Consider the following 11,062-nt stretch of genomic DNA (forward strand, 5'->3'; position numbering starts at 1 on the left):
TAATCCATTACCAAATGGATCATTCTAGCCTTTTCCCTTGCACGTCTATAAACTCCCACTTCAAAGTGAGAAACACCATCCATTTACCTATTTGTTCAATTCCAGTATACATATATAGTGCTTTCAGAATTGTTAATCTGCACCCTCATGGAAAACAAATTTATTAACTAGAACACAGTGCTTCTGTGTAGTTCCTTTGTCTTTACTCACATTTTCCCTTCATTTCCCAAGTTACTTAGGGCAACACCTTTTCCCTCACTCCATTCAGTGAGGGTATGTCATATATTTTTAATACAGTTAGAGTCTTGTGTCACATTTTTCATTCTATCACAGGGAACCCCCAACCTCCTGAATGATTTTTTTTGCATACATTAAGGTCCACACTTTGTGCCAAACTGCTCTGTGGGTTTTGACAAATGTAGAGTGCCAGGCATCCACCATTACAGTGTTACAAAGAATAGTCTCACTACTATAAATAATCCTGTGGGCTTATTCAGCCCCTCTTCCCCAAACTCCTGCAGCAGCTGATCTATTTACTGCCTCTACAATTTTGCCTATTCTAAAATGTCATATAAATGAGTCATCAATGATGAAACCTTTTCTATATAAACTTCCTTCTTTAATTTTGTCAAAAGTTCATAAATAACAGAAGTAAAACCAATGAATCACAGAAGTAGTAATTAGTAAGTTTATTTTGCACACACAACAAAGACAATTCATGAACCAAGAGCACGCAAACCAATACATGGAGTGAGGCTCAGTATATATTGTTACAAAGCAGTTTACACAGTGGGAAGCAATGACTGTTTATTCTTCACAGTGATTGATTATAATATTAGAATTTTCTTAAATGATAGGGAATTGGTTAGTGATTACCTCATATCCATTTTGGGAAGCAGCTTAAATTTTTCTTTCTTTTCTATTGAAGTATAGTTGATTTACAACATTGTGTTAGTTTCAGGTGCACAGCAAAGAGATTCAGTTACACATACATATATATCTATTTATTTCAGATATCTAAATTTTTCTTATGATTTCCAGAGGCATAATGAGAAATGACCCAAGTCAAGTTAGTCTTGCAAACGAAGCTAAGTTAAGCTTGGTTTGTATGACTAAACTGTTTTTTTCTGAGCAGGGAATTTTGAAGACTGGTTTCCATTTGTTTTTGATCTGAACAACTTGTTATTTAAAAGTCATCTATGTTTTCACATGGTTTGATAGCTCATTCCTTTTTATCACTGAATATACATTCCATTGTATGAATGTACCATAGTTTATTTATCATTTTACGTACTGAAGTAATCCTTGGTTACTTTCAGGATTTGGTAATTATAAATAAGACTGCTGAAAACATTGGTGTGCCGAATTCTGTGTAGATAAAAGTTTTCAAATCAGTTGGATTGATACCTGGAAGTGTGATTGCTGAAATGTATGGTAAGACTAGGTTCAGCGTTGAAAGAAACTGGTATACTGTCTTCCAACATGGCTGTATTATTTTGCCTTTCCACCAGCAGTTCTTTTGTATTTTAGCTACTTTAATAGGTTGCATTGGTATATCATTATGGTTTCATTTGCAATTCCCTAATGACATATGATGTTGACCATCTTTTTATATGCTTTCTTGTTATATGCATATCTTCTTTGGTGAGGTGTCTATTCAGATATTTTAAACATCTTTTCATTGGGTTGTTTTCTTATTGAGTTCTAATTTTTTTTCCTATATTTTAGACACAAGTACATTATCAGATATATTTTTTACAAATATTCTCTCCAAGGCTGTAGTTTGTCTTTTCATTCTCTTACCAAAGCATGTCACAGTGCAGAAGTTTCTAAATTTTATAAAGTCCAACTTAATCAAAATTTCTCTTTCATGGACTGTAATTTTGGTGTTATATCTAAAAACATTAAATTCAAGGCCACATATACTTTCTTTTGTTTTCTTCTAGAAAATTCATAGCTTGCATTTTATATTTAGATCAGCAGTCCATATTGAGTTAATTTTTTGTGTGACATAAGATCTAGGTTAATTTTCAATATATAGTTGTCCAATTGCTCCAGCACCGTTTATTGAAAATACTTTCATTCTCCAATGAGTTATCGTTGCACCCTTATCAAAAACTAATTTACTACAGTTGTGTGATCTATTTCTGGCCTCTCTATTCTGTTCCATTGATGTATATGTCCATTCTTTCACCAATTACTATGGCTTTATAGTAGTCTTAAAATTGGTAATCAGACTTCAAGGGTGGGGGAGTTCTGGTTAAAGTGACTTAGCAGGGTTCTTGCTAAAACTGGATTTTATAGAGAAGTGTACAAATAGGCTTAGGAGAAGGTTCAGAAGCCTGACTTAAGTTTGCTCAAGCAAAGAATCTTCATCAAAGGCAATGTCTTGCCTCATAGATTGAGCTAGGAAGTGTTCCTTCTGCTTTTGTTTTCAGGAAGAGATTGCGAAGTATGGTATTATTTGATATAATTTCTTTCTTTTTTTTCTGCAAAGAGTATACTTTATTGATGGTACATGACAAGACAAGGTAGGGCTCCCTAAGCCCCTCCCCTTCTTCAGGGGGTCTGGGATGGAAACTGTGCGGAGGTTGGGAAACTCTCAATGTGTTGGTGGTTGGAGCTTGGGCAAGGACTGCCCAGCAGCTGAGAACCTCTCTTCTTCTCATGCTCTTGCTGGGACTGGTGGCCCAGGGACTCTTACTCCTTGGAGGCCATGTGGACCCTGAGGTCCACCACCCTGTTTCTGTAGCCAAATTCATTTTCCTAACTGGAAATGAGCTTGACAAATGATCGTTGAGGACAATGTCAGCCCCAGTATCGAAGGTAGAAGAGTGAGTGTCACTGTTGAAGTCACAGGAGAAAATCTGGTCCTCAGTGTAGCCCAGGATGTAGCCCATCCCTCTGCAATGCTGAAGTGGTCATGGATGATATTGGCTGGGGGGCCAATCAGTTGGCGGTGCAGGAGGCATTGCTGACAATCTTGAGGTGGTTGTCATACTTCTCATGGTTCATGCCCATCACAAACCTGGGGGCATCAGCAGAAGGGGCAGAAATGATGACCCTCTAGGCTCCACCCTTCAAGTGAGTCCCAGCCTCCTCCATGGTAGTGAAGACACCAGTGGACTCCACCACATACTCAGCACCAACATCACCCCATTTGATGTTGGCAGGATCTCACTCCTGGAAGATGGTGATGGCCTTTCCATTGATGAAAGCTTCCCGTTCTCGGCCTTGACTGCCATGGAACTTGCCATGGAATCATACTGGAACATGAAGACCATGTAATGAAGGTCAATAAAGGGGTCGTTGATGGAGACAATGTTCACTTTGCCAGAGTTAAAAGCAGCCCTGGTGACCAGGCTCTTGATACGGCCAAATCCGTTCACTCCCACCTTCACCATCTTGTCTCAGGGACGCAGCTGGCACTGCAAGAAAGATACGTCTGTCGAACGGAGAGGAGCAGAGAGCTAATTTCTTTTTTAAATATTTGGTAGAATTCACCAGTGAAATCCTCTGAACCTGGTGTTTTGCATTTTGGAAGGTTTTAAATTATCAATTAAATTTCCTTAATAAATATAGGGCTATTAAAGTTATTTATATCTTCTTTTGTAAGTTTTTATACATTTGGCTTTCAAGAAACTGGTCCATATATTTAAGTTTTCAAATGTATGAACATAACAGATTGTTCATATTATTCCATTATTCCTTGAATTTCCATGGACTCAGTAATGATAACCCCACTTTCATTTCTGATATTAGCAATTTATGTCTTCTCTCTTTTTTTTTTTCTTGATTAGGCTGGCTGGAGTCATAAGTTTTATTGATATTTTCAGATAACCAGCTTTTGGGTTCATTAATTTTCTCCATTATTTTCTCCTATACTTTTTATATTATTTCTTTTGCCTATTTTAGGCTAAATTTGCCCTTTTTTGTGTAGTTTCCTAAGGTAGGAGCTTACATTATTGATGTTTGATTTTCTTTTTTTTTAAATGCATGCATTTAATACTATAAATTTCCCTAATTGGTGGGATGCAGCATTGTTTTTGCTGCATCCCACCAATTTTAATATTTGTATTTCTATTTTCATTTACTTCAATTTTGAAAAATTTCTTTTGAGACTTATTCTTTGATGAATGTGTTATTTAAAGTGTGTTGCTTAATTTCCAAATATTTGGGAATTTTCTGGTTATGTTTATGTTATTGATTTCTAATTTAATTCTATAGTTGTCTAAAATATATATTTTCTGTAATTTCTATTTTTTACAGTTGTTAAGGTCTATATTACCATAATATACATTCAGAATGCAATTTATCTTCGGGAATGCGCCACACAAGCTTGAAAAGAATGTGTATTCTGCTGTTGTTGAATGGAATATTCTATTAATGCCAATTAGGTAAAGTTAAAAATAGTGATGTTTAGGTTGTTAATATCCTAATTATCTGCCTGCTTTATCTGTCATTTACTTACAGAGAGATATTGAAATTTCCAGTTGCAGTAGTGCATTTGTCTAGTTCTCCTTTTAGTTTCACCCAGTTCTGCCTCATGTAGTTTCACACACTCTTGTTAGTGTTGTTATGTCTTCAGGAGAATTGACCACATTATCATTATTTATGCCCTTCTTTATCCCTTCTTTGTTGTGAAGTCTATTTTGTCTGAAATGAATATAGCTACTTTAGCATTTCTCAAACATTAGGGTTAACATGGCATATATATTTTTAACACAAGTCTTTATGGTTAAATAGTGCTTCTTTTAGGTGACACATAGCTGGGTGTTGTTTTTTATCCACACTAACAGTCTCTGTCTTTTAAGTCTTAAAGTAATTATGTGTATTTGAATTTATATCTACTATGTTTGCAACTCTTTTCTATCCATTGCTTCTTTTTCTTGTTTGTTTTTTTAACCCTCTTTCCCTACCTTCTATGGTTTTAATTAAGAATTTTATATGACTTCATTATATTTTCTTAGTATCAGTTAAACTTTTTGTTTTTAACTTAGTGGTTGCTCTAGAGCTTACAGTATCCATTTTAAATTAATCTATATCAAACTTCAAATGACCTATTCCACTTTATTATCTAGTGCAGGTATCATAATTAATTATTTCCAATTCCTTCCTCCTGTCTCTTCTAACATTGTTATAATTTATTTCATTTATTCATATGTAATAGTCACCCAATATATTTTTACTATTACTGTAAAAACTATTTACTATTGCATTGTAAAAACAAGCAGTTTTTTTTTGATCAATTAATAAAAGATTTTATTTTACCTTCATTTTTTTTTCCTTCTCCAATGGTCTTTCTTTCTTCATGTAGATCATAATTTTTGATCTATATTATTTTTCTTCTTCCTAAAGAATTTCTTTTAGGACTTCCCTGGTGGTGCAGTGGTTACGACTCTGCCTGCCAATGCAGGGGACATGAGTTCGAGCCTGGTCTGGGAAGATTCCACATGTCACAGAGCAACTAAGCCTGTGAGCCACAACTACTGAAGCCTATGCTCTACAACAAGGGAAGCCACCATGATGAGAAGCCCACACACTGGAATGTAGAGTAGCCCCTGCTCGCCGCAGCTAGAGAAAGCCCAAATGCAGCAACAAAGACCCAACGCAGCCAAACATAAATTAACTAATTAAATAAAAATTAAAAAAAATTATTTTAATATTTCCTGCAGAGAGGTCTGCTGAAAATTCCCTCAGTTTTTGTTTCACTGAGAAATTTTTTTTCTCCTTCCCTGTTGAGTGAATTTGTTGGATATAGACTACTCATTTTTTTTCCTTCTTTCAATAATTAAATATCACTTCTTGCTTGCATAGTTTCAGATGAGAAGTCCATTGTAATTCTTAGCTTTGTTTCTCTATATGGAGATGTTCTTTTCCTCTGGTTTCTTTCAAGATTTTTCTTTGTCATAATTTTCTAAAGAAGTGTGAATAGAATATACCTATCCATTCTTGCATGTTCTCTACTTTTTCCATTAGAGACCTTACGATATTAATCATGGTTATTTAAAATTCTATCTGATAATTCCATTATCTGTGCCATATCTGAGTCTGGTTTTGATTATCAATCTGTCTCTTCAAATTGTATGTTTCTTATTTTTTGCCATGCCTTTAAGTCTTTTTGTTGTTGTTGTTGAAAGTTGGACATATTGTAATTGGGTAATAGGAGCTGAGGTAAATAAACTTTAATGTGAGAATTTATGTTAACTCTGCTAGAAGTTCAGCTGTGCTTAATGTTTGCTGTAGTTATGTGTCAGAGACCTCAAATTCCCTTAATGTCTTTGATTTTTGTCTCCCCTCTTTATTTGAGATTCCCTAAATTCACCTCAGGGAGAATGGCTTGCAGCTCTTTCAGCTGTAATCCACCCTGTTATACCAGAGTGCTGTTGGAATGGTGGTAAGACGTGGAGGAGAGGGAGCATTCTATAATCTTCCAATTAAGTCTCAGGCTTTTAAGGTCCTATGTCTCAGGGCTGTGACTTTCAGTCATAGTTTTCCCACTAGTTTAAGTTTTCTCTCCCTTACTATGTTCACAGGTGAAAAAAAAATGAAAGCAAAGCAGTTTGAATAACTTTGCCTAAAATCAAGAAGAGCCAGAATTTGAATAGAATCTGTTATATTCCAGTGCTGCTCTCATAACTTCAATGCCCTACTGGTTTCCTGAAGCTCAAACCAGCAGAGTATCCCCAGCTCATATTAAAAGCATGTGTTTTGGTAAAGGTGTATGTATACTCAAGGAACATCTGAAAGGAATGCTCTGATGCTTTTCCCTTTTCAGCCCTTATTTTCCCCACTGATGTTAAGTGAAGTATATTGTCCTTTAAAGATCATTTTACAGGTTATGTACTCTGATATCCAGTATTCAGATGTAAACACTAAACACTTGCCAGCTGTATGGATTTAAGCAATTTACCTCACATTTGTAACCTTAGTTTACTCAACTGTAAGATGAATAAAATAATGGCATGAAATTTAAAGTTTTCTGAGAGAAATAAATGAAATATGTAGGTGTTGGGCTTAGCACAATGGTGGCATAGAATAGGTGCTCAATAAGTATTAACTATCATCATATTGAGCAATCTTTAAACACCATAGATTTACACATTGTCTCTTAAGAGAGCTGGATATGTAGAATAAAGGAGAAATAAAAGTTTCTTCAAGGAGGCATTTGGGAATCTGTGAGGAGATATTTCGATTGTTATAATGACTAGGGATTTCTCCTCGTGTTTAGCATTTTGGGGCCACCTTTTTTCCCCTACACTATTTTTGTCAGAGTTTAAGGGCAACGCCAAACTGCTTCATGAAAACTGCCTCCTGGAAGCCCATGTCACCATTACTTGATCACGCATGTCCAAACCTGTCTCAGTACCAGTATATGTTCAGACTGCCAGGCCCTTTGGTTACATGTATGTTTCAATCAGTTTTAACTGTAATTATCTAGGACATTACAAGACAAAATATTTGTATGTATAAGGAACAGCATATGCTAACTAACCTGGTTTGCAAGGTACGCCATGCACATTGTATTGCTTCCCTGATTTTCCCACTCTACACATGGCATGTTGACTGTGTATATCAGTTGGTTCCACAAAATTCAAAGACCTCTTTTTAATAATATCTGCCAGTCTTCTAATATAAGACTTTAAAAATAAAATTTTAGATGATAGGTAGATATATAGATAGATAGGTAGATAGATAGACAGATAAAGGCACTGAAACCAAAAACCATGGAATGAGAAACTTGGACAAATTTCTCCCCACCCCATCTATTTATGTTCTAATCTTCAGTGGGTAGGTTTACAAACAAGTCTGGTCAGCCCCTATTGATGTACCTTATTTCTTTTCTCTTCTCCCACTCAAACTCATCATTTTACTTGTCTCATCAACGGGAAGACACTATTTCAGCTGGAATTCCCCACCTCAGTCAAGAGTACCATTAATCTGAGCACTTCTCTCCTTTCTCTTGGACATTGCTGGACCCACAGAGTATCTCTGCCTGTAGTAGTCACCCCTACTGTGTACCCAGTCTTCAAGGTGTCAAAGTTTTACAGTATTCTGTGGGGGAAAGATAAGGAGAATGCTTTCCTGCACATTTTTTCAAAGAGAAGCAAAGTGTTGTGTTTATTTCACAATGTCTTGTGCTTACTAAACGAGACGTTTAACTTTTACTTATAATCTTCTTTCTAGGACTCAAACAATCACCCAGGCATAAGCAACAGGCATAACTGTTCTCAGCTTTGTTAGTTCTACCCATCTGAGATTTGGTTGCTGGATCAGGCTTGTGTTGGTATAGTTACTCTCCCAAGGATATATTTTTCCTCATGCATAAATTTCTAATGAAAATACCCCACCATATCTAGTCATGAGCATGAGCATGAATGAGACACAAGGTGAGAACTCCCAGAAATACATGAGAAGAGATTCTGGGGAAGCTGAGAGTTGTTCTGAATTAAAGTCATGTGTCAATTGACAATAAAACATGTACATTTTGGGAGACCAAAGTGAGATGATAGTAGGAAGATGTAGATATATTTCTAGATATAACTACATAACCACACTGAGTATTAATCCTGACCCAATCATCTCATTAGGGTACTAGTGAACTCTTCTGTCTCAGGTGCCTATCAATGTCTATTATAGTTTTGGTTCCAGTCCTTTAACTTTTTTAATCCTATGCTTCTTCAACTTTCTCTCTTCCTCTCTTTACTTTTTATTCCCCTCCTCCTTATCCCTTTCCCTCTTTCTTTCACATTTGTTAAATATTTAGAAGTGTGTTTCAGGCTCAGTGTTAAATTTTGTCCTCTCACTACAGTACTAATGGAATGGTGGTCTGCCAGTCCATGAACAGCCAGTTTCTGGTGGACAGTGAGAAAAGCACAGAAATTGAGAGTAACCAGTTAGAAATGAAGACAGGAATAAAGACACAGACCTACTAGAGAATGGACTTGAGGATATGGGGAGGGGGAAGGGTAAGCTGTGACAAAGTGAGAGAGAGGCATGGACATATATACACTACCAAATGTAAGGTAGATAGCTGGTGGGAAGCAGCTGCATAGCACAGGGAGATCAGCTCGGTGCTTTGTGACCACCTAGAGGGGTGGGATATGGAGGATGGGAGGGAGGGAGATGTAAGAGGGAGGAGATATGGGAACATATGTATATGTATAACTGATTCACTTTGTTATAAAGCAGAAACCAACACACCATTGTAAAGCAATTATACTCCAACAAAGATGTAAAAAAAAAAAAAAAGCAATGTTTACAGCCATTGAACATTACTGCAACATTGAATTTTAGGTCTGATGAATCTAGTAATAAAAAGTGGGGCTCAGGATTTTCTATGTATTTTTTTCTTAATTCCATTTTCCTGGTAATATAGTTCCCGCCCTTTTAATACAGCATAGGATCAATCTGTGACAGATTTGGAATTAAAAATTTCAGATTAAAATAATCTGGTTCTTCACCGCAGATTGTTTGAGTAGACCTGCTCCGACGTGTTGCAATATTCCTTTAGCAGAAATGAATGTGTTACAAGTGTATTGGCTGGTTTCCAGAATCCATGAGCTGGGTGGAGTTTTAAGCTAAGTCTAAGGAACTAAAGGAAAACTGAGTGGCCAGAAACACCACCAAATTCAGGCCTCAGAACAAGCTGGTGAGAATGACACTAACATTGTCACTTCCACCACTGTCACAATGTAACACGACACTGAACAGCAGGGGGTTGCTGCCACTGCTGCCACTGAACAAAGATGCTGCTGCCACCTCCACTGCCCCTGGAATGGTGTAGTCTCTGACCCTGACTCTTTGCATCACTCACTGTAGATTCAAACTACTGGGATAGAATATCTGCTTGCCAAGCCAAGATCCTTCATCAGATGGCTTCTTAAAATACCTATATTGTCTATGAATGCCATCTGCAACTGATGGCTGTCCTATTTGTGGTGGTTCACCTTTTCCCAGGAGCCAGACTTTGGTTATAGGCGATGGGCTAGCAGATGGTCCCTCGGTAGTCACTGAAGATACTGAAGAGATTCAAACAAGGAATTGAGAAGCAATGTCATGGTAACATTCCTAAAACATATGCCACCTATTGCTTTGTAAATAAAACCACTTGTGCATAATTGCCTGTAACTCAGGAGTATCTGTTCCCCTAATGGCAATGTTTAATTAAGGGCATAAAGCCTTAAAATTCTCAGAAATACAAACTCAGGATCAATATTGCTCCTTATTTAATCTTCATCCCCAGGAAGAAAGAGGAGATACCTAATCTTTAAACCAGTGTTCTCTAGAAGTCATAAGAAGAAAAATATCAAAACTACATGGAAACTGATGACTTATACATAAGATTCTGGACATTATCCACATGTAAATCTGTCATAGTCTCTACTTAATACCTGTTTTCCTTTGCAAAATAAATATTAATACAGAAATTTCATGCTTTTTCAGGAGAGAGACAGTTATGTTTCTAATAAGAAGCTGCTATTAAGGAACAAGGCAAAAGAAGCCTCTAAAAATGGGAATAAAATCACACAAAATAATGTATCATAGGAGACCTAAAATACTCAAAACATTTTTTGTGTGATATAAAATAGTGTATTTTGATTGTGGGACATGGGGAGGAAAATAGAAGAGGCTTGGGGAGAGCTTCCTGTTTTCTTTACTGCAGAATTGAGTAGAAAATAGTTCCAAAGACTTAGCACGTGACAAGTTCTTAGTTATTATGAAAATTAAAGTGAGTTTCTGGAGCATGGTGTGTCTGTAAGCCTGACATTTGTAGAAATGACAGTTTGAGAAAAAGCTTTTAGCATATTCTCAGCGGTAGCTAAATGTGAAATGCAAGACCTCTCCCTGTTCTGTAGAAAGAATTTTTATACAGACCTCATGTGTGATTATATCATTTTGCGGGTGAAGGAGAATTTTGGATGTCCTTAGTGTACTTTGCATCAACAGTCCCTATGCCCTTATTCTACAAAGTAACCAAGTTTAAAATTCACAGAATGCACAAAAATTATGATACTATATAAAATCCCAACACCATAGAGGAAGTCCTGAAACAATACAA

The 11,062-nt window shown here is 36.4% G+C and overlaps 1 pseudogene across 1 annotated transcript; it reads right to left on the bottom strand.

The window, feature by feature from the left end:
* Positions 1–2,949: 2,949 nt before the first annotated feature.
* On the bottom strand, positions 2,950–9,810 carry LOC307176384 (glyceraldehyde-3-phosphate dehydrogenase-like; annotated as a pseudogene). Its single transcript has 2 exons — positions 9,670–9,810; positions 2,950–3,428 (listed from the first exon to the last, which is right to left on the bottom strand). The product of its transcript is annotated as a glyceraldehyde-3-phosphate dehydrogenase-like (transcript).
* Positions 9,811–11,062: the final 1,252 nt, after the last annotated feature.

Source organism: Stenella coeruleoalba (genome assembly GCF_951394435.1).
Source record: "Stenella coeruleoalba genome assembly, chromosome: 17".
NCBI lineage: Eukaryota > Metazoa > Chordata > Mammalia > Artiodactyla > Delphinidae > Stenella > Stenella coeruleoalba.